The sequence below is a fragment of the Cervus elaphus genome, chromosome 12, assembly GCF_910594005.1.
Source record: "Cervus elaphus chromosome 12, mCerEla1.1, whole genome shotgun sequence".
Classification (NCBI taxonomy): Eukaryota; Metazoa; Chordata; class Mammalia; order Artiodactyla; family Cervidae; genus Cervus; species Cervus elaphus.
In genome coordinates this window covers 90229514-90251198 of record NC_057826.1, presented here as the reverse complement: position 1 = coordinate 90251198, position 21685 = coordinate 90229514, and the positions used below count along the sequence as shown (strand labels likewise).

The window sequence follows — 21685 nt, the reverse complement described above, 5'->3', positions numbered from 1 at the left end:
CTGGACAGGGTGCAGTGTGACGGCCACAAGGTCTGGGGGGTGGGGGGGACAAGGGCTCAGTAGGTAGAGCTGACTGTCCAGATGCCGACTGTCGCAACTGACAAGCCACGTCACGACCCCCGAGTGTACTCTCTTCGACACTGCCACGCCTGATTTTCCCTCAAATATGGCCAATTTGGCATGCAATTAACAGGCTTCCCTGGTGTCTCAGAGGGGGAAGAGTCTACCTGCAATGCAAGAGACCTGGGTTTGATCCCTGGGTTGGGAAGATCCCCTGGAGAAGGGAATGGCTACTCATTCCAGTATTCTGGCCTGGGAAATCCCATGGGCAGAGAAACCTGGCGGGCTACAGTCCACGGGATCTCAGAGGTGGGCACGACTTAAGCAGCTAACACTAACTATGAGTGAGAAGACACTAGGCTCAAAGTTACACATTCCAATATATCCTTCTAGGAAAATGGAAAAAAATGACAAATGTCCCAACTGTCATAAATGACAACTTAACCTGAAAAGGACCATAAACGAACAGTCACAAAAGCGAAAAAAATGACTCTTCTACTTACAAAAAACAATCAATTTTATTGGTAGTAAAAACAGTAAAAATTTGAAATGAAATGCCATTCTCACTTCCCAAAGCGGCAACATTTAAAGATCTGATCATCTCTAGGGTGTGCCAAGGCAATTACTTTCTTATAATGCCAATGAGAGCCCAACTTTCCTGGATAGATTTTAAAAACTGAACTTATATCGCTAAAAGGATATTCAAAGTTTATATTTAACACCTTAAAAAAACAGAAAACACCTTGATTGTCAAAAACAAAAGATTAAAGTGATTTAAATATATACCGTAAGACAGGATATTCAACCATTGAAATTTTAGACAAACTTTTTATGATATAGGGAAATGCTCATAATATTAAACAAAAAAGCAACTGAATATAAAGTTGTGTGCAGAATAAGTGCTCAGTTATGTGAAGAAAAGAATGCGCAAAAAGAAAACTTGGCCATTACACTGGCAATGGTGACACCCAAAGGAACTGGCTTTTTTCCCTTCTTGCTTATACTTTTCTGTATGAATGTGGATTATTCTGATAATCAGGAGAAAAACACATATAAACATTCTCTGGCAATTCTAATCCAGCCACAAGTACATAAAATGACTGAGTCCCTTGGCTGTCCAACTGAAACTATTACTATCCCAATAAATAGTGTTAATTGGCTATACTCCAATATGAAATACAAAGTTTTCCTTTTTTTGAAAAAAAGAGTTAGGTATATTAAGGCTATTGCTTGGCTTCAAGAGTATACCAGTGTTCCAAGGCGCAAGAAGGACTGAGGTGTGACCTTTAAGCAAATAAAAAACCATCTTTGCTTTGAGATGTGCAAATGATATAGATATATTAATACAAGCATAAAACACAGACTATCAGAGCAGCTAGGTAAAAATGTAACTCTTGGTGTTTTGCCCAAGTGACTTTCTCTGTACCAAGTACCAAGTGTTAGTTGCTTGTGTCTGACTCTGTGAGACCCCATGGACTATACAGTCCATGGAGTTCTCCAGGCCACCATACTGGAGTGGGCAGCTGTTCCCTTCACCGGGGAACCTACCCAACCCAGGGGTCGAGCACAGGTCTCCCGCATTGCAGGCGGATTCTTTGCCAACTGAGCCGCCAGGGAAGCCCTGTTGGGTGCTCAGTTGTGTTCACCTCTTTGCAACCCCATGGACTGTAGCCTGCCAGGCTCCTCTGTCCAGATTTCCCAGGCGAGAATACTGGAGTGGGTTTGCTTCTCCAGAGGATCGAACCTACATCTCTTACATCTCCTGCACTGGCAGACAGATTCTTTACAACTGAGCCACTGGCGAAGCCCGATGTGGGGTATAAGCGGCCACTGAATGGGCTGCGCTGACCTTGAACAGTGACGAGGAGTCCATGACCGCAGTTGGTCACCACACCAGTGGTCTGCGTCTTTCCAATCCACAGTCACTCCATGAATAGTAGGAGAAAAGTGGACTGAACGTCAGCTGCATAAGAAATGTAGCTTGAGAAAGAAGGACAGAGAAGTGAGGCACTGCACCAACAAGAGAGAAGTCCGCTCTTCCAGATTAGCCACATAGAATTCCAAAGCAGATTTGCAGCCATATTGGTCTTCATGACCTGTGAGTTGACGACAGGAAGTGCCCATTTCCTAACACAACTTGGCTGTGATATAGTATAATTTGGACCCAAATCAGGTACATTTCCAAGTCCACCTGAGGTTGCCAATTAAGACTTTTTCACAGGCTGCCCTGGGCTGGTAACATGACTTACAGAGACCGGGGGCCAGTCCCGCCTTTACGGATTGCCTGTTCCCCCGGCCCTATGATATCTGGTGAGATGCTGTCTGCGGCTCAGGAGATGCTGGTGTCTGTAAGGACAGGTCCACTGGATGACTAGCGGTCCCCCACAGCACGCGAGCACAAGAGAGAGAAAAGAGTGTTTGTGCTGTTGTTACTGAATCAATCCAAAATGGAACATAGATTAAATCGATATTTAATTCAGAAGAAGTCAGCTTCCACGAGAAAATCATGACAAAATTTCAGAGAGTGGAGGGGGTGTTTATGGGAGCAGCATCTTGGAACTTCAAAGCTGTTTTACTGCCTTCTTTAGTGGGAAGAATGGATTGCTGTGGCTTAACATGGGAAATTATAAAAATAAATAAATAAAATGCATGTGGCTACTATTTACCTGTATTAACAAGCTGCATATAAAAGCACAAATAGAGTTTTACAGCACAATTTTACAGTGACAGATACTTCTGCACGATCCCAGTGTATGTTCATTCACCTGAGGTCAGTTCATCTCCTTCCTTTGAAGGAACAATTTAAAGAGTGGATCATTAAAGTAGAAAAGCTTTCTGCATGAGGATGGGATATTTCTTCTTGGATAGAACAGACAAGAGAGATACCAGTTGGAACCAAAACAACTTGCGAGAGGATTTGCAAATAGCCTTTTTCATAGACTTAGACATTTGAGTACAACAAAACTACATGTTTATATTGTATGACCAAGTTCCATTCCTGTCTGCCTGAAACTATCACATTATTAACCAACTATACTCCAGTATAAAATAAAAAGTTAAAAAAAAACTGTATGTTTACTAACATGAGACCGGATTGTCCTTGTGGACCAGTTCCATCAGATGGAGAACCAGAATTCCCCGTAGAATAATCCATCAGACAAAGAACCAGAATTCACAGGAAGATGGCCACATCGGCACGGAGAAGAGCTCCTTTCCACATACAGAAGCATGGATTCTTCCTTTTAACCTCTGGCTTCACCTCCTCCCCCCAGTGCAGATGAACCTCCTACTTCTCAGAAGAACTGGAGCCACCCTGTGGGAATTGTCTTAACATCTATTCTGTGTAAATACTTCCGTCCTACCAGTGGCAGCTCCACCCTCTGCCTCAGAGCTGCCCAGTCTCTGCCCAGAGCTAATCCCATTCCCCTTCCCTTCACCCCCGAAACCCTGCAGACTGTGCTTCATCACTCAGCTACAGCTACGCGTTGGCTTAGCTGCTCCTCAGCATGTGAGATCTTAGTTCTCCCATCAGGGATCCAACCTCTGTCCCTGCATTGCAAGGGGGATTCTTAACCAGTGGGCCAGCAAGGAAGTCCCTCATGGTGCCTTCTCAATGTTCAACTTCACCTCTCTGCTTAAAAGAACCTTCCTGGCTCCCCAAGTCATACATGGGTTATATTCAGATGGTTACTAAACTGATCACGGTGAACATTTCATAATGTAATTAAAACGCGGTCCATTATGTTGTTTACAGGAAACTAACAAGATACTGCACCTCAACTTTTTTTCAGTTAAAAAAAAAAAGAGAGAACAGTAAAAGTCAAACAACAAAGTGGGTGAATCTGGTTTGATTCTCACCACTGGTATCTCCGAGTTCATGGTGTCCCACACTCTGGTCAGGACTTGCCATTATCAGACTTAAAATGTTTTGCTTGTCAGGCAGAAGTGAGTTTGTATCTCACGGAGGGGTTTGTATTCTCATTACTCATAAGGTTGAGCAGATTTTCATTTTACGGGTTCCTCGTGGTTCCTCTTCATGAAGTGCCTGTTCAAGTATTTCACCACCCTTCTCTACCCCTGGATTTTTGTTTCATTTGTCAGTCTATCCTCCTTATTAATTCACAGGCATTCCTCACATATTCTCCTTTGTAAATTTATGAGTGTTTTAAATAGTTTATCTTTTCACTCTCTATATAGCCTTTTGACAAAGTTCAGAATTTTTAATGTAATCAAGTTGTTGTTTCCTATGTGATTTATGCTCTCTCAGTTTCTTGAGTAAGGATTATTCCCTACTTTGTGTAATGAGGATATTATTAAACAAACATATTTAAAAACACAGGTCATACTCCCAGAAGTCCTTTATAGATTAGAAGCTATACTTAAACCCACAATTATGCCTCCATTTCACCAACATTTACTGTGCATGTAACATGTGTCAGGCACTGTGCTGGGCCATCTATAATGTACTGAAGTAGAGCTGTCTTCAGAGAATGTTCCAGAACCAGCACTACAGTCTAACCATCATTCATCCTCCACCCATCCCACAGACGCTCACCCAGCACCTGGCACGCATCAGACATTGTACCCAGCACAGAGCGTATAATAAAAGACTCAGACTAGCCCTCGGGAGGTTCCCGGTCTACCCGGGGAAGCCGCTTTTCGTGGAAAGGGAAGAATTCTTTCCTGCTGGGAAGAAGGCTCAGGACTCTCCTTCAGACACACACACTGTCTGCAGCCAGACTTCTTACCAGAAAAAAAGACAATCTGTCAACATGTGAGTAACAGAAGCAGAGAAAGCTCTGCACTCCGTTTAAGTCTTCCATGCATTTAATTACTTTGATTTGCTTTTGTTAAATCTTGCAAACCAGTGCCTATTTATACTTTATCACTTCCTATTCAGAAAGCATATATTTTGTCCCATCTACCCTCAGTAGAAAGAGAAGGCTTAACATAACCTCTCTCACTAAGTCTTCTCCTTGCAAGCTGCTGGCAGAAATGAATTCTCTTGATATATTCTAATAATGGAATTCAAAAACCTCAATGTCATAACAGTTAAATTCTGCAAGGAAAAGCTACGTTTCTTTAGCTGAAGATTCTTCATGAAATTTGACAATGGTTCCTATCTAATATATAAATATCAATCCTGCTTAATTCTTGGAGAGAGTTTACAGTACTGGACAGTAAACTCTCATTCACTTCTTCAGTCTGGCAAAGTATGAGGACAGCAAGGCACTCGTCATATTTATTAACCAAAGGGGTGCGGGTATCACAGATCAAGTAGATACAACGGAAAGATTTTAACAAGGAAAGTGGCTGGTGTCGTTGGCCCCGACTCCACAGGGACACGATCAGAGAAGTTAGGAAACCCCAGTACTGTCATTGTGACACAGCCAGACTGAAACCCGGACCAGTGCGGTTCTGAATCTAACACCCCCCACCCCCACCTCTTAGAATACACTCCAGTGTCACCAAGGGCATAAACGTGAGACAGAATACTGACCACTCTAATTGGAACATCTTCTCATGTTTCATGCAAAACTAGTACCACTAAACTTCAAGCCGGCACTTATTCCCTTTCTATTTCTGGTAGTACAGTACCGGTACAGTTAACAGTTTCTAATATAGTTCCTGGTTAAATATTTGTTAAAACTATCTAACATTTGTGTTAGAAATGCTTTTCTTTCTTTCTTTCAAATTCCTATGTATGTTTATTACCTTACTGAATAAGTGAGAAAAATGGCTTTTAGAAATGTCTTAAACTGGTACAGGAATAAAATTAAACATTCAGGTCTAGATATGTCCAGTAAGTTAGACAATCAGTTTATCTGCTTGTTTAGAATATATCAGGGCTTCCCAGGGGGCTCAGTGGTAAAGAATCTGCCTGCCAAGCAGGAGACTCAGGTTCCATCCATGGATCAGAAAGATCCCCTGGAGAAGGAAATGGATACCCACTCCAGTATTCTTGCCTAGAGAATCCCACGGACAGAGGAGCCTGGTGGGCTACAGTCCACGGGGTCGCAAAGAGCTGGACACGACTGAGCAACTAAACAACAACAACAGTAAGAAGAGAGTGCTATTCGCTATAGGTGGTTAAAAGTCATAGATTTCTCCCGGATGACAGCTCCTAAACTATCTCCTGGGGCACGGCAAAACGTGACCCATTTGGGGAACAAGGTATCAGCATCATATGGCAGAGCCAACGATCATCAAAGAAGGAGAATATTTAGCTGAAAAACAGTGTTTGGGTTCATATTCTAGTGGGTGGCTGTGACTGTCTCCCTACCTCATTTCATAAGAAGGCGGAGGGGAAAGACCACAGCCAAGATGTCTAAACAGAGCCTCAGTTTGTATCACGTAAGGTACAGATAACACATCTGCTAGGTGTCTTTTTTTTCTTTCCAATTTTAAGTATTTTAAAAAAAATTCCTCTAAGCTTGTTACTTGGTAGACTATAAACAAAACCTTAGAAGAAGAAGAAGAAGAACACTTTCATAATCTGCAGTCTATTGGAAAACCTTGTACTTCACTTAATAAATGAGAAATTATCCAATTCTTTCAAGGATCATCTAGAACAGCATTGTCCAATGGAATTATGAGCTTGTAGTACATTATTTTGAAATTTTAGGTGCAACATTAAAAAATAAATAAATCAATTGCAATAATGTTAACTCAAGATATACAAAATATTATCATTTCTATATTGAATCAATATAAAAAGTATTAAAATACTGACATATTTTTTCTAACACTTCAAAATGTATATTTTGCACTTACAGTACATCTTAACTCAGGCACTAAATTTTCCTCAGAAGCACTTAATCTAGATTTACAAAATTCACAGTTGAAAAGCAGACACCCAAGTTGTTCCCACAAATACATAAATGCTTACCAGTAATTGAATATCAGTTCTAAATTGTAAAAGACCTAAAATGAAATAAAATGAAAAATTCAGTGCCTGAGTCACACTAGCCATACTTCAAATTGTTCAACAGCCAGATGCAGTCACTATATTGGACAATACAGATCTAGAGCTTTCACTTTTGCTTATCTTGTCAATTCTAGTAAGAATTCCTCCAGACGAGGAAAGGTCTGTTTACTTGTGAAGAAAATCCAGGGAGACCAAATTGCAATGCTCCCCCTTTCTAAATGAGTGAGTATCACATGGCAGGATATAGTCACTCTCAGTTTATTTATGACAAAGATGATCTTCCCTGATCTAGACTAACATAACATGATAGAAAAGGCAGTTCAAGATGTTGAGGTTCAAACTGGAGACATTTTAAAACCATGGATATTCTTTTGAGCTGGCCTCTCTGCCTCCCTTCTAAAAGGATCTGGACAGATTTATTGGCATATTTCTTGAGATTCACTAGATACTCGTTCCGTATGCCCTGCTCTACACACAATCATATAATCTCACAGCAGTCCTATGAGATGGGGAGAGAGCTGGAGAGGGTGTTAACGATTTATTTAAGGTCAGATACCTAATGATAAAGTGCAGATCTGGGATTCAAGCTCAGAAATTCTGACTAGATTAAAAAAAAAAAAATGCCTGCCTTTAGAAACGCCCTAATTCCAACCATACCCGATGTTCCTACTTCTCAAAGGCTCCGCATAATCGTCCTGGGGTAGGCAGGGCAGAACAGAGTGAGAATCAGCTTTCACTTCACCAGTGAGGCACGGGAGCTGTCTGGCTGAGCTGATCTCCCCACCCTCCATCCAAGACATCCGGTATCAGGAGCCAGGCACGGGGAACTTGCCGTCTACTGTGTACCCACACACATTGCCATCTTTGCTGCGTTCAATCTTCCAAACCACTTTGGAAGGAAGTCATATCCACACTTGAAGAGATCAGAGTTCCATCAGGTAAGGAAGCCTGTCTTCAGTCACATGGCCAGCAAGCACCACAGTTGGAATTCTAGGCCAGACCTGTGTCTAGCTGAGGTAAAGTCTCAGCCTAAGACCTCCTGATGTCAAGGCTCTCCCCAAACCACAAAGACTCTCTCTGCTTCAGAGAAACCTTCCACCAAGCTGATATAACATGAGTGATTATATGTAACAGAAGGCAGGATCAGATTTCTTTGTAATTCAGATGCTGTTAATCAGAGTGGTTGTTCTTATGTCCCTGATTTGGTAATGTTTTATATATTTATACAGGATGAATCTACAATTCAAAAAAGAAAGAGAGAGATACACAGCAGGTTGTATATATTTATACAGGATGAATCTACAATTCAAAAAAGAAAGAGAGAGATACACAGCAGGTTGGTTTTATCTGGTTAAATCTGCAGAGACAGGGATTTCAAGGGCACACACAACTTAGCTGTTGAAGGCACTGGCAGGATGGAACTGGCTCTTCCCCGGAGCTGAGCTGGACAGGCCAGCCTGGCGCTGATCCAGGGACAACTCACAGAGCGGCATTAAATCATCACTGGAGTACCTCGGAAACACGGGGCCACTTAAGTTGGGGGTACACTCGACTCCTTACATAACGGGCAAAATGGCAACCAGACCTGTTTTCACTCAAGGAGACAGTGCCTCTGAGTGGAAAGAAACACTCCTCAGCAGCACAGGCCTGTCTCTGTTGAGAATATTCCCCTCGTAGAGCCAAATGAGGAAAAGCAGGCCCCACACCAACCCCATGTCGCCCGGCTGGCAGGCCTCTGCAAACCTGGATCTGAGCAGTGCATGGCAGACTGTTATCATCACCCAACTTTTAAACAGGTTTCTGAACACCTGCTCAGAACATCACAGGTAATAAATCCCTTATTTTCAACATGCAGGGAGAGGTATGTATTTTTCATTAGTAGTCTTTGTAAATAGACAGTTTCTCCCACCCCCACTAAATAAATACAGAGCAGATATTTAAAGATTATCAGATTGATAAAATGCCAACAGGACACCCACCTGTCTTGGCTCAGCCCTGGCTTTCCCATGAGCAGGAACTTTTCTCAAATAATTCCATAACTCATCAGAGCTTACAGTTTCCATTAAAGAAACAAAGAACCAGAAAAACAAGCCAAGCTTCCCCAGCTAACCCAACCAGCAGTCCTTAAAACAGTTTTAAGAACATTTGAGAAATCAGTCCTTCATGGTATTAACAGCAATTTCTCCTTCTCCAGAATCTAGAAAACTAAAAAGATAACCTTTCCACAAATGAGGTGATATCTGTGAAAATACCTCGCAAATCCCCTGCACACAGAGGACCGTCCTGGGCAGGGTGTCAGTCAGGCCCGAATACATCCCAAGCACTGGCTCCTTGGCCTGGGCCCCACCCAGAAGTTCAGAACAAGAGCAAGGACCCTAGAGCAGCAGTCTGCAACCTTCTTGGCACCAGGGACCGGTTTCACAGAAGACAATTTTTCCATGGACCGGGGTGGGGGTGGGAATAGTTTCAGGATGATTCAAGTGCATTACATTTACTGTGCATTTTATTTCTATTATTATGACATCAGCTCCACCTCAGATCATCGGGCATTAGATCCTAGAGGTCAGGGACCTGCCCTGTAGGCGAGGTTGAATAGGCCTCTGCCCTCTGAGAACCAGACTCGAGCAAGGTCTTTGAGGATGGTTATTATTCCACTGCCTTGATTTCCTTGAATGCATATTGGTTACTCAGCCTCAGTATTGTTACTAATATTCTCTCAAAATGATGTTTATAAATTAAAATCTATAGAGTTAATCATAAATCACTTATTGTTAGTCAACTGTTTTCAACTTTTATTTAAGCAAATCTTCTACCTGAGCTGTCTTCAAGTGATACAATTGGGTAATTTGAACTAGCCATCTCATCTTCCCCTTTCAGAGAGAAATGATAACAAAGGGCGAATGGTCCACAGAGAAGCTCAAAAAGAAAGACAACTTAAAGCCAGCTTTGCCCATTATAAAGAGCCCTGAGACTTGTTTATAAATGGTGACAGAACAAACCACGTCAGATTGAAGTAAGGAATTTACAGCATTAAGCTTAATAGCATTTATGAAACTTTACAGGGTCCTTTACAACATTTACATATGTTCATCAAAGTGGTGTATCTAGAAAAAAACAAAAATTAAAAAAAACTAGTGCTTATCATTCAGGGTCCAAAAGTTTGAAACACTGTACCTCTTTCAAGAAGTAAGTTGCTACCCACATGGAAAGGGCATCTGATTTCATTGACTCACCTATGATATCTGTAGGAATGCTGAGAAGTCTCAATGAGCAACTTCAGAAAAATGCCACCTGGAGAAACAAATTGAACAAAGAAATTACTTTTTTTTTTTAAACACAAAAGGAAGACTTACCATGCAATTTTATATCTCATTAAAATATGTGATGTTTCAAATATCGGTCCCCAGGATGCATATAAAGTTTGGCTTGTATTACAAAGGAGCCACCCCTTCCTAAGAACTCTGATGCACTAACACAAGATCCAAACCACTGAAGAACTAGAAAAACCAAGAGGACAGTGAGGAAGGTCCATGAACACGCACTTTACGGCATCTGTTGAGGGTACTTTATAAACAAACATAAGAGGTCCAAATAATCCAGAAATGAATCATAGACACAGAAAATTATAAATGAGGGCTCTATCCTGGCATCACTTTATATCCTTTTCACTTACTCTGCTAACTTCTTTTAAAGCTAAATTCACTAGGATGTCAATGACTGGAGAAATGGAAAAATGGTCATTAAAACTCTAACACAGTAAATAGAAGAAGAATTTTTAATGATTAGTTTATCTCAAAATCAAGTATTCCTTTTGGTGTTCTCAAAGTCTTTTAGGTAAACTTAGAAAATTATAAGCCCATTAAAACAATCATAAAATAGACCAAAATGTCTTTCAGCATTGCTTTGAAATATTAAACATAAATGAAACAAATTTCTAATATAAAATGTCACAGTTGCCATTTGTTGGGAATGCATTGTACACCCAGGACTGTGTGGCACCAGATTATAACCTTTGCAGACAGGGAGCATGTCCATTAACATATGAAAGAAGCAGAGAAATTTCCCCAGTATCATAGAGAAGCAGGGTTTCCAAATCATGCTCTTTTCACTCTGCCATGTGTTCCCTTGAAAGTACCCCTTTCTCTCTATGTAGTCTATTCATCACCTCCCCAAACAGAAATCTGACACACCTTAATGTAAAAGCCTGGAAAAGAAACTGACTAGCAGATAAAATTAACCTGTACTTTATGTATGTTTAAAAATGTTTAGCCTAATCATGCCGTGTAGGACTGTAACATAATACAGTCCATGAGTAGAAGCTTATATCCAGATAACTAGGTTAACATATGCAGCATCAACACTAACCCAGACTGGACCTGAGGTTGCAAAGCCAGAATGGGACTCAAAGGCTCCTCAGTCTAAAGAAATCACTTTAGTTCAGTTATAAACTTGAAGATACTTAATAATACTCATTGGGTTTCAGTTAAGAAAAATACACACATAAAAGAATTTTGAACTCATAAGGTCTTTTGTTATACAATAGCTTAGGGGAGTTATGATTTCTTTAAAAGGTTCTTTATAAGTTAGTTACTAGTTAAATTCCAAGCATTTCCCACAGTTTAACTTTACCCCTTCAGGGAACATCATGGGAGGTCATGATCAGTATTTTTATCTGGAAATAGCTTCTGTGAAATAAGCCACTAGGATTATTATGAATGGGTCTTTTGGAAATGAAGTTCTTGATCAATGTTTCATTATCTCTAAAAGCAAAATGGGTTACAAAAATACTTGAATTAGGACACTTTCAAATCAAAGATGACATTTAAAAATCTCTTTTGTTACTATAACACAAGCAAAGCTCTGGCCAGTTAAGACAGAACTCTGGAGACCCTAACAATAACAGAGAAGGCAGAGTTGAATCTTGAGCACGCGTGTTCAGTCGTGTCTGACTCTTTGTGACACCATGGAAGGTAGCCCACCAGGCTCCTCTGTCCATGGGGATTCTCCAGGCAAGAATACTGGACTGGGTTGCCATGCCCTCCTCAAGGCGCTCTTCCCCACCCAGAGATCGAACCTGAGTCTCTTAAGTCTCCTGCATTGGTAGGAGGGTTCTTTACTACTAGTGCCCCTGGAAAAACCATCCTGATCCCCACTTAAAGTTTTCCAAACTCACACTGCAAAGAAAAAACACCTCCGGTAATACATCAGTTCAGTTCAGTTGCTCAGTCGTGTCCAACTCTTTGCGATCCCATGGACTGCAGCACACCAGGCCTCCCTGTCCATCACCAACTCCCAGAGTTTACTCAAACTCATGTCCATCTAGTCGGTGATGCCATCCAACCATCTCGTCCTCTGTCGTCCCCTTCTCCTCCCGCCTTCAATCTTTCCCAGCATCAGGGCTTTTTCAGTAATACATAAATTTGGCCTGAGGTCCAGAGAAGTAAGATATTTGGGAGTAAGCTTTCAGTATCATGATAAAGCTTTTCTGACAACCAAGTCACATCTTGTGAAATTACCAAAGTGATCAGAAAGATAAATGATGCCACGTTACTAGATTCGCTTGGCAAATAAGATGTTAGAGTTTATTTTTATTTTTTGATGTTATTTAAAAAAATACAGTAGACTAAAAAATGTTATATCACAGAGCCCTCAAAAGTTCATAAAAAATATTTAATGTGTTAGACATTAGCTGTCAGGCACCGCTCTATTGTACTTCATGAAAATTAACTCATTTATTTCTCACAAAAACTCTAAAGTAGGTACTAACCAATGCTCTTTTAAAAGATGAAGCAGACAAAGAGAAGTTTAAAGAATTTTCCAAGAGTTACATGGTGTATAAGAAGTGAATATTTGAATCCACATACATTATCATATCTAACAGCTATATAATATAGTCAGGGTAGAAAATTTTAGTCCCATTTTAAACCTGAGGGAAACTAATTCTGAAGAGTAATGAATGACTGACTTCCTCAAAGTCACACTGCTCACCAGTAAGTCCACTTGTAGATTAATAGTCCACTGAGCTATTTAAATTATTCCTAGCCCAATAAATGCAGGTATTATTTCTTCTAGCAATAATTCTAAAAAAAAAAAAAAAATGAAACCACTATATTTTTGCACATTAAGGAGTTAAAAGTTCTTGCTTCCCATTCATCCCCATTTGGTCCCCTGCCCTTTGGTTCCACTTCCGGAGATCAGGGGGAGAAACAATAGCCGCCTTCAGAGCTGGAGCCAGCACCCACGTGACAGGCCCCAGCTCTTATTTATTGAATTGAATTGCCAAAAACAGGAAGCTGAGTTTAAGACCCCTTCTCAGTTATAAATTTCTACAACTTGACACATGCACTGATTTGAATTGTTTCGTGTTACTCTGTAAAACTAGAACCAAGAAGTGTAAATTATCTCGGAAGTTAGGAGGCTGGGTTTCAGCTTAACTGAAGAAAGAATGTCATCAGAAACAGCTGTCCCACAGAGGTCCAGGCTGCCCCTGGGTGGGTGAAGAGGCAGCTGCTTGTGAGCACAGACACCTGTAGAAGGGAAAGCCTCAATAACTGTCCTTAGCAGAAAGAGGCATTTCATGGAAAAACCCATCCTTGGCGGGAATGGGGGCTCCCAGAGCAGAGCACCGTGTAAGTTACAGGACACTCTGCAATTCATTTCTCACTTGATTCACAGTAGAAGAAGAAGGTAGCTGGAGCTGGGGTGGGAGCAGACCTTATTTATTGTTCCCGCTTTACAGAGTAGGAATCTGAACAACTTAAGTTGAATCACACAGTAAATGCTAGAATCTGGGCTCCAACCTAGGGCCTGTGACTCCCAAGTCCAGTGTATTTCCAACCAAGAAACATTGCAACAACCAAGACACGATGCTTTTAAACCATCATACTCAATTTATCAAGGACAGGGGCGATGATGGCCCCCAATGATGTGAAGCATGGAGGTGAATACCAAAGGAGATGAGCTGAAAGCAAAACGTGCTAAGACCCCTACTATTTCACAAAGCATCCCTTCTAGCTCACTAAAGAAGTCCTCTGTATTTTTGGTAGACACACTCCTCTAAGGCTCTGCTTCCATGTGTCAGCTAAAGGAATTGTCCAAATCCTACTTTACTGTGCTATGTTGACATAACACATGCTTGGGGAACTCGGTTCACAGTTTGAGGGAAGTTGCTGGCAGCATATTAAGCACAAAGAGCCGTGTCCGGTTTCTGCATTCAAAGTACAAACTGTCACTCAAAGACTAGGCTGATAGTTTAAAAAAGTCAATGAAATGGACTGACTATTCTGACAACAGGTCTGAGATAACCTCACACTTGGGTCTGACAACAGGAATCTAACAGAAATGGGTCAGCCATTGAAGGACTGCTGAACTTACAAGGTTTTCCAAGAAAGATGTAAGAGTGTCAAATTTCATAACCTGTCTACCAAGTAGAGAGGGTGGCAGATTGCCAAAGGCTGGACTGTGTTAAATCATGTGAAATGCTGGGAACCTGAACCTCTGCAATGCCTGCCCCATCACTCAGCCACACAGGGAATGACTGAAGTTCAAGTTTTCAAAGACCTCACAGACTATAAGCCAAATGTTCATCACAGAAGCTTCCTTTTACTCCTAAGGAAAGAGAAATGACTGAATTCAAAAATCTTGACATCAACATGAAGCTCTTAAAGGGTAAGGTTTAAAATATCTGGGTACCACAGACTAGCCTACCAATGAGCTGGCAACCAGTCAGGCTCAATTAGACTGTCTCTGAACACAACAGGTTTGTGCACCCAATCTGCTATTGCTACGCACACAGAGCCAGACTATGTCCATTCACGTAACTGTCGGTCATTCCCCAGCATTATAGATCTACCAGACCAGGGGCTCCTTGTGAAGAAAATTAACTCTAGCTTGCTAGGATTTTATCTCCCACACTGAGCATAGCAGAAGGCGCAGGGCACATTTCAGGAATGTTTACTGTGTAAACCAATGGATGATTGCATTAGGAAGACGTCCCATAGATCATCAGAAAAAGCAGGATACGGAGAAGACAGAACACTGGGTTTACAGGATGGAGAAGATGATCAAGCAGAGGTGACAGCAGGATTCCAGAATGAGGAGAAATCCCCAGAGGCACCAGAGGACATAGAGGACATGGAAGGAACACGGGGCGATGGCCACATGGGCCTCACAGGGGAGTCCTCAAGTGGGCACATTTTCAACATACCAGTTGTCTACATCGCAGCGCTATTTACCATAGCTAGGACAAGGAAGCAGCCTAGAGGTCCATCGACAGATGAATGGATAAAGAAGTCGTGGTACATGTACACAATGGAATATTACTCATCCATTAAAAGGAATGCATTTGACTCAGTTCTAACAAGGTGGATGAACTTAGAGCTTACTATACAGAGTGAGGTAAGAAAGAGAAAGACAAATATCATATATTAATGCATATATATGGAGATATATATATATATATTCCAGGACTGACATATATATATATATATATATATATATATATATATTTGCAGGGCAGCAATGGATACGCAGATATAGAGTGCAGACATGTGGACACAGGAAGGGGAGAGAGTGGGATGAGCTGAGAGAGCAGCACTGAAGCACATATACCACCATATGTAAAATTAGATAGCCAGTGGAAATTTGCTGCATGACGCAGGGAGCTCAATCTGGAGCTCTGTGACAACCTAGAGGGGTGGGATGGGGTGGGAGATGGGAGAGAGGTTCAAGAGGGAGGGGACATAAATGCGCCTACGGCTGATCTGGGCAATGTATGGTAGAAAGCAACACGATATTGTAAAGCAATTATCCTCCAATTAAACACACAAAAAATCAATGTCTGGACCAACCTCCATGAATGTCTTCTGTCCTGGAATATCCTTATAAAACAGGTGGTGGAGGAGTGTGTGCATACTTAAAGTGTTCTTTAATTCTGAGAAACTTTCCTCTGAGTGACAACTACTCTTAATATTCTTGTTTATTTTTTAAACTTGAATATAGGTATATGAACATTTTGCAAAAGAGAAGCAGTTGTGAATATCGTCAGGCACTGGCGATGAGCAAACCTCATCAAGTACCCCAACAATCACTTGTTCAAGAACAGATCACTTCAGACTGGCAGATCCAGGTCATCACAGGTGGGCAGGTGAGCACTGCACGCCCAGGGCACACGCCCGGCCAAAAGGCAGCCCCACGACGAACTTGGGCTATAAATGCTGACGAGCCCTTTCTGTTTGACATTTCTTAGCAGCCTGTATTCCAAATCTGGGCATAAGCCTTAAGTAATAACAGACTAGTGTTCTGAAAAATGGATGCCAAGATTTAAACTCAAAATAAAGAAAGTCTACTCATTCAAAAGCTTTCCAAAGAGGGTAACATGGACTCACACAGGCCAAGGTGTATGTACAGCAAGTAAAGACACCTCTCCAAGGCTGGCCATCCATGATAAACTCTGTGAAGTCCAGGAGTGAGCTTGTTTAACCTGAGGAATGCTTCTTGAAGATCCTCACACGGCATCGCCATCACAGAAGTGAAGCTCATTGAGGGGTAGGGCTGTTACACCATCAGAACAGGCCAGCTCACCATTCTGGAAATGCCTTTCCTTTAAAGGATTTGCGATTGCCCAAAAACACAGGAAAGAAATCAGAGAAAAGGAGACTCTGTCTCTAAGCAAGACAGCTCTACTAATAGGATAGTTTGTTTTTGAAAGCCCAGCTTAAATACTTACCCTTTCCATTATCCTACATGTGCATGGAAGCATTTACCTGTCCATTATTTTATCCACTCTCCACCCAGAAATACTGGGCACCTGGGAGGGGGCACCTGCCAGGTACTGAGGAACCCAAAACAAGGCTTTATTTTCTACTTTCCAGGAAAGGACTCCTCTCCTGTGCTGTGAGCAACCGTCTGCCTAGATGCCCTGGCGCTGCACCCCCAAGACCCTGCAGGAAGGGCTGGTGCGCCCCCAAGACCCTGACCGCAGGCAGGGCTGTGAACTGCGGCTTACACCACAATGTACGTGGGTCACTGCTGAAGCTTCCGTCTTCAGGATCAAAGGCTTTGAGCTTTGCTAAATCTTGGACCTTAGTGAGCAGGTAACAGGAGTTTGGTGGCGCAGAGACAATGAAAAGGATCTTCCTTTGCACCACAGACAGGGTCACCAGGGCACGAGTGAGGATACCCTCTGCATGAAGGCTGGAGGACAAAGTCACTTCAAACATTAACTGTATGAAAACCGTACGACACAGCTTTCATCACTTTCAGGGACAAACATTTCGAGAAATTTGTAAAAATCCATATAACAACAAAGCAAAGGGTACATGAACCTTTGATAAAATATTCTTAGGACGCTTATGATGGCACTAAATCTCACATAGTAATATATAGTATAGCTTATCAATAAAAGTCAATCCTAACACTGCTCGGCAGAGGAATTGTGTAACTAGGCTTGCTTACTACAACCACCAGCCCACAAGGAAGAAGGAAGCGCAGCAGCCGCGCTCCAGGGAAAGACAGAAGGAGGCCGCTGAGGACCTGACACTTGTCAACCTGCTCTGCTTACCCGGGCAGGCGAGCCTGCGCGCCACAAAGAAACACAAAGATTTGGTATTAAAGAATAAAAACAATTATATACAACAGAATTCTTGTCATGGGATCACTGTACAAAGTCTTCCAAACAAAACTTAAAGTGGGAGGTGGTGGAAACCTGCCCTGACAAATTAGAGAAAAGGAAGGCAAACACGGTAAAACCAAAATAATGCCAAAGCTGCATATGGAAGATGCCAGATCTTTCCAGCAGGGTCCCCCCTGCACATTCGTCCCACTCCCAGTGAGTGTCCAGAACTAGGTGACCCCAGAGCCCATGTCCCTTCACTTACGAGAGCCACAACCTGTCTTTCCTCCCAGACAGCTTCACCCTGGGTCAGAAGCAAAGGTCAGCCCCGCCTCCCCTCCCCGAGCTTCCAGGCATCACCAGGTCCCTTCCTGGGGGCACAGCACAGCAGAGTTTATTCTTAAAACACATAATGACTGATCTTCCAGTGAAGATGTCAGAGGCTTCTGCAATAGCCTCAGATAAGGAATCCTTGCTGAAGCTGTCTTTAAAAATCAGAAAAGGACACGGGATGAGGGGGATGTGGGGAAGGAACATTCTTGGTGTGGGGTTGAGGGTTGGGGTTACCTGGGAAAGGGATAAACTGGGAAACCCAACAGTCTTTCTCCCTTTTGTTCTCTCCCAAGGACAGCATTCATGGTCAGATTAATGAATTTATCCTCTTAGAACACACACTATTTCCAGGTCACCTGTCTTAAGTTTGCTGACCACTCCCCATCACAAGTCACTGTGCTGTGCTCCCCTTCTTGGTGGGCTGGTTTGACCCCAAATCTGATGCCATGTCTTCCGAATCAGTCCCTGTTTATCTCTATATGCCCCCAACTCCATACGTGGAACTCCGCTCAAGACCGCCCTCAAGTGTCATCTTCTGCGAGACCAACTCTAAACATACTCTTGCCTTTGCCTTCTTCCCATCTGCTCCTTCTCAGAGTCCATGCAGACTTCTGGGCATGACTCTGCCACACCCAGCGCACTGGGCAATAATTATTTCCTTATCTGATTCCCAGGTCCAAGTACATCCATCGGCTGGCTAACAGTTACAAGCTATGGCTTGGGCAACATTAAATAAACGGTCATGACTCAGTCCTTGAGTAGTAAGAATTAACGGAGGGTGAGTCAGGCCTGTCTCCAGATCACAGACATTCATACGGCTTATCCCCTCACTTCATTCAAGTCTCTGTGCAAATGCCACCTCCTTCCCTGAGCGTGCTAGGTGAAGGGTACAATACACATCCTCGTGGTCTCCAGAATCCTCACCCTGTTGTGTTTTTCTCCAGATCTCTCACCACTGCCTGATGACCACCCATACAAAAGGATGAATGGGTAGATACAGACATGTCTAGATATATAGGTATCGTTGTTCAGTCACCCAGTCGTGTCCAACCCCTTGCGACCCCGTGGACTGAAGTACACCAGGTCTCTCTGGCCCTCACCATCTTCTGAAGTTTGCCCAAGTTCATGTCCGTTATTGATGATGCCATCCAGCCATCTCATCCTTTGGTTGCCCTCTTCTTCTGCCCACAATCTTTCCCAGCATGAGGGACTTTTCCAATGAGTCATCTGTTCACATCAGATGACCAAAATACTGGATTTTGAGCTTCATTGTCAGTCCTTCCAATGAGTATTCAGGGTTGATTTCCCTTAAGATTGACTGGTTTGATCTCCTTGCTGTCCAAGGGACTTTCAGGAGTCTTCTCCAGCACCACAGTTCAAAGGCATCAATTCTTTGGTCCTCTGCCTTCTTTATGGCCCAGCTCTCACAACTGTACGTGACCAGTGGGAAGACCGCTGCCTTGACTATACAGACCTTTGTCGGCAGAGAAATGTCTCTGATTCTTAAAACACTGTCTAGGTTTGTCATAGATTTCCTGCCAAGAAGCAATTGTCTTCTGGTTTCATGGCTGCAATCACCATCCACAGTGAGTTTACAGCCCAAGAAGAGGAAATCTGTCACTACTTCCACATTTTCCCCCTCTATTTGCCATGAAGTAATGGGGCTGGTCGGACTATTTTGGGGGGCTCCAAAATCACTGCAGATGGTGATTGCAGCCATGAAATTGAAAGACGCTTACTCCTTGGAAGGAAAGTTATGACCAACCTAGACAGCACATTAAAAAGCAGAGACATCACTTTGCCAACAAAGGTCCATCTGGTCAAGGCTATGGTTTCTCCAGTGGTCATGTATGGATTTAAGACTTGGACTGTGAAGAAAGCTGAGCGCCGAAAAATTGATGCTTTTGAACTATGGTGTTGGAGAAGAGTCTTGAGAGTCCCTTGGACTGCAAGGAGATCCAACCAGTCCATCCTAAAGGAAATCAGTCCTGGGTGTTCATTGGAAGGACTGATGCTGAAGCTGAAACTCCAATACTTTGGCCACCTCATGCGAAGAGTTGACTCACTGGAAAAGACCCTGATGCTGGGAGGGATTGGGGGCAGGAGGAGAAGGGGACGGCAGAGGATGAGATGGCTGGATGGCATCACCGACTCGATGGGCATGAGTTTGAGTGGACTCCAGGAATTGGTGATGGACAGGGAGGCCTGGCGTGCTGCGATTCATGGGGTTAAAAAGAGTCGGACTCAACTGAACTGAACTGAACCTTACAGGGATGCATACTAAAGGAGTGACTGCAAGTGAAATAGCTGGTCTGCCTCCTCCAGGCTTAGACAAATTACTCTAGACAGAAAGTGCTCAAAAAATGCTTTGCAATATACAAACAACTTGTCAGACTAAGACCGAGACTCCTTAGTGCCACCCTCCTCTCAAAGCACTGGTTCAAGAATCGCATGTTTACAGGAGGCTCTTTTCCTTGTGTAGCATTCTGCGTTACTCCAGTCTAATCAGTCTGATTAAGAGATACTCCAGCATTGGAGTATATCTCACCCACCGTGTGAAATAATGCTGTATTATTATGTGTTATTATCCAACGGTGGAAAGCAGGCAGTCAGGAACACAGTTACTCAGAATGCCGCATACAAGGAAAAAGCTCATTCCTACCAGGATGGGGAACATGAGCATCTAACGTGCCGTAAGCACCACTATTACAGATTTGAACGTAAATTCACCGGGAGAAAAACTTCCTGGAACAGACTAAAAAGTAGTGACAAATGTGGCATTGGAGCCAAACTCAGAAGATGAGTCAAGTGGAAAGGTCCGATTTCAGGACAGGAAAAAAAAAAAGAAAAATCACTGGTTTGGTTTAGGTGGTTTGCTTTTAAGTTTGTGACTAACTGTTGCTTAACTAAAAATAACCATCCAGGGTCAGTGATGGGGAAACAGAAATCACCAGGAGTGCTCCACTCAGAAGAGTTAGTCAAGGAGGTGAGGGAAGGCCCAACACCGACACACACCCGCTGAAGCAACGGGGTGACGCGCCTGCCCCAGGGGCGGCTGCAGAGGGGCCTTCGGCACGGGGCCTGGGTCGTCGCTGGCGGGGCGGAGGAGAAAGGAGAATGGCCAGGACTTCAGTGTCTCTGCCTTATCTTTTTTTTTCAGTGTTAAAATTCCACTGAGAATTTTGTTTGTTGAAAGCACTCACTATTAAAACAAACACTTTGGAAGCCACTGGCCTGAAGCAAATTAATTCTGGGGATAAAAACCGACAGATGTCTTAAAATTCTAACTTTTATACCCATTTTCACCACTGGCTCAAGAGCAGGACCATTTACTGTGAGGATTGGTTGGTGCAGAGATTAAGGGCTACGTAAGGTTTATGCTTCTGTAATTTTTACAAAAATGAACATGTCTCTTCTCAAAAAAGTGTTAGAGATACTTCAGCTCAGAGGACTTGTTTTTTCTATCTTTCATAGAAAACAAATGACAGTTGAAGCTAACGGCTTCCCTGGGCAAAGATGAAATCCTACGTAGGCTTCATACATGACTGTGTTTATGCTAAAAAAAACAAGAGAAACTGTTCCGTGTTTAATTAGTAGTAAAATCTATTTATACAGAACCATTCTCTGGGGGAACTGTGAGCACTGGAATCATATTTTTAAAAACAACTTTCACAAGATTCCTGTACGCTATTCTTTTACAGATGAAAACCACGTGTTTTCCATTTTAATTACAAAGTGGTGTTTCAATGAAG

General features: G+C 42.6%; 1 protein-coding gene across 4 annotated transcripts in view; it reads right to left on the bottom strand.

Moving 5' to 3' along the window:
* Positions 1-21685, bottom strand: part of LHFPL2 (LHFPL tetraspan subfamily member 2) — a 168558-nt gene that overhangs the window by 75803 nt on the left and 71070 nt on the right. For 2 of the 4 annotated variants that reach the window (XM_043919976.1, XM_043919973.1), the window contains one exon: positions 10222-10279. The gene's annotated coding sequence lies outside the window, so the exon portion shown is untranslated. Of the gene's footprint in view, positions 1-6949; positions 6985-10221; positions 10280-21685 lie in introns of those variants that run through there. The other 2 variants (XM_043919972.1, XM_043919975.1) reach the window with 2 other exon arrangements.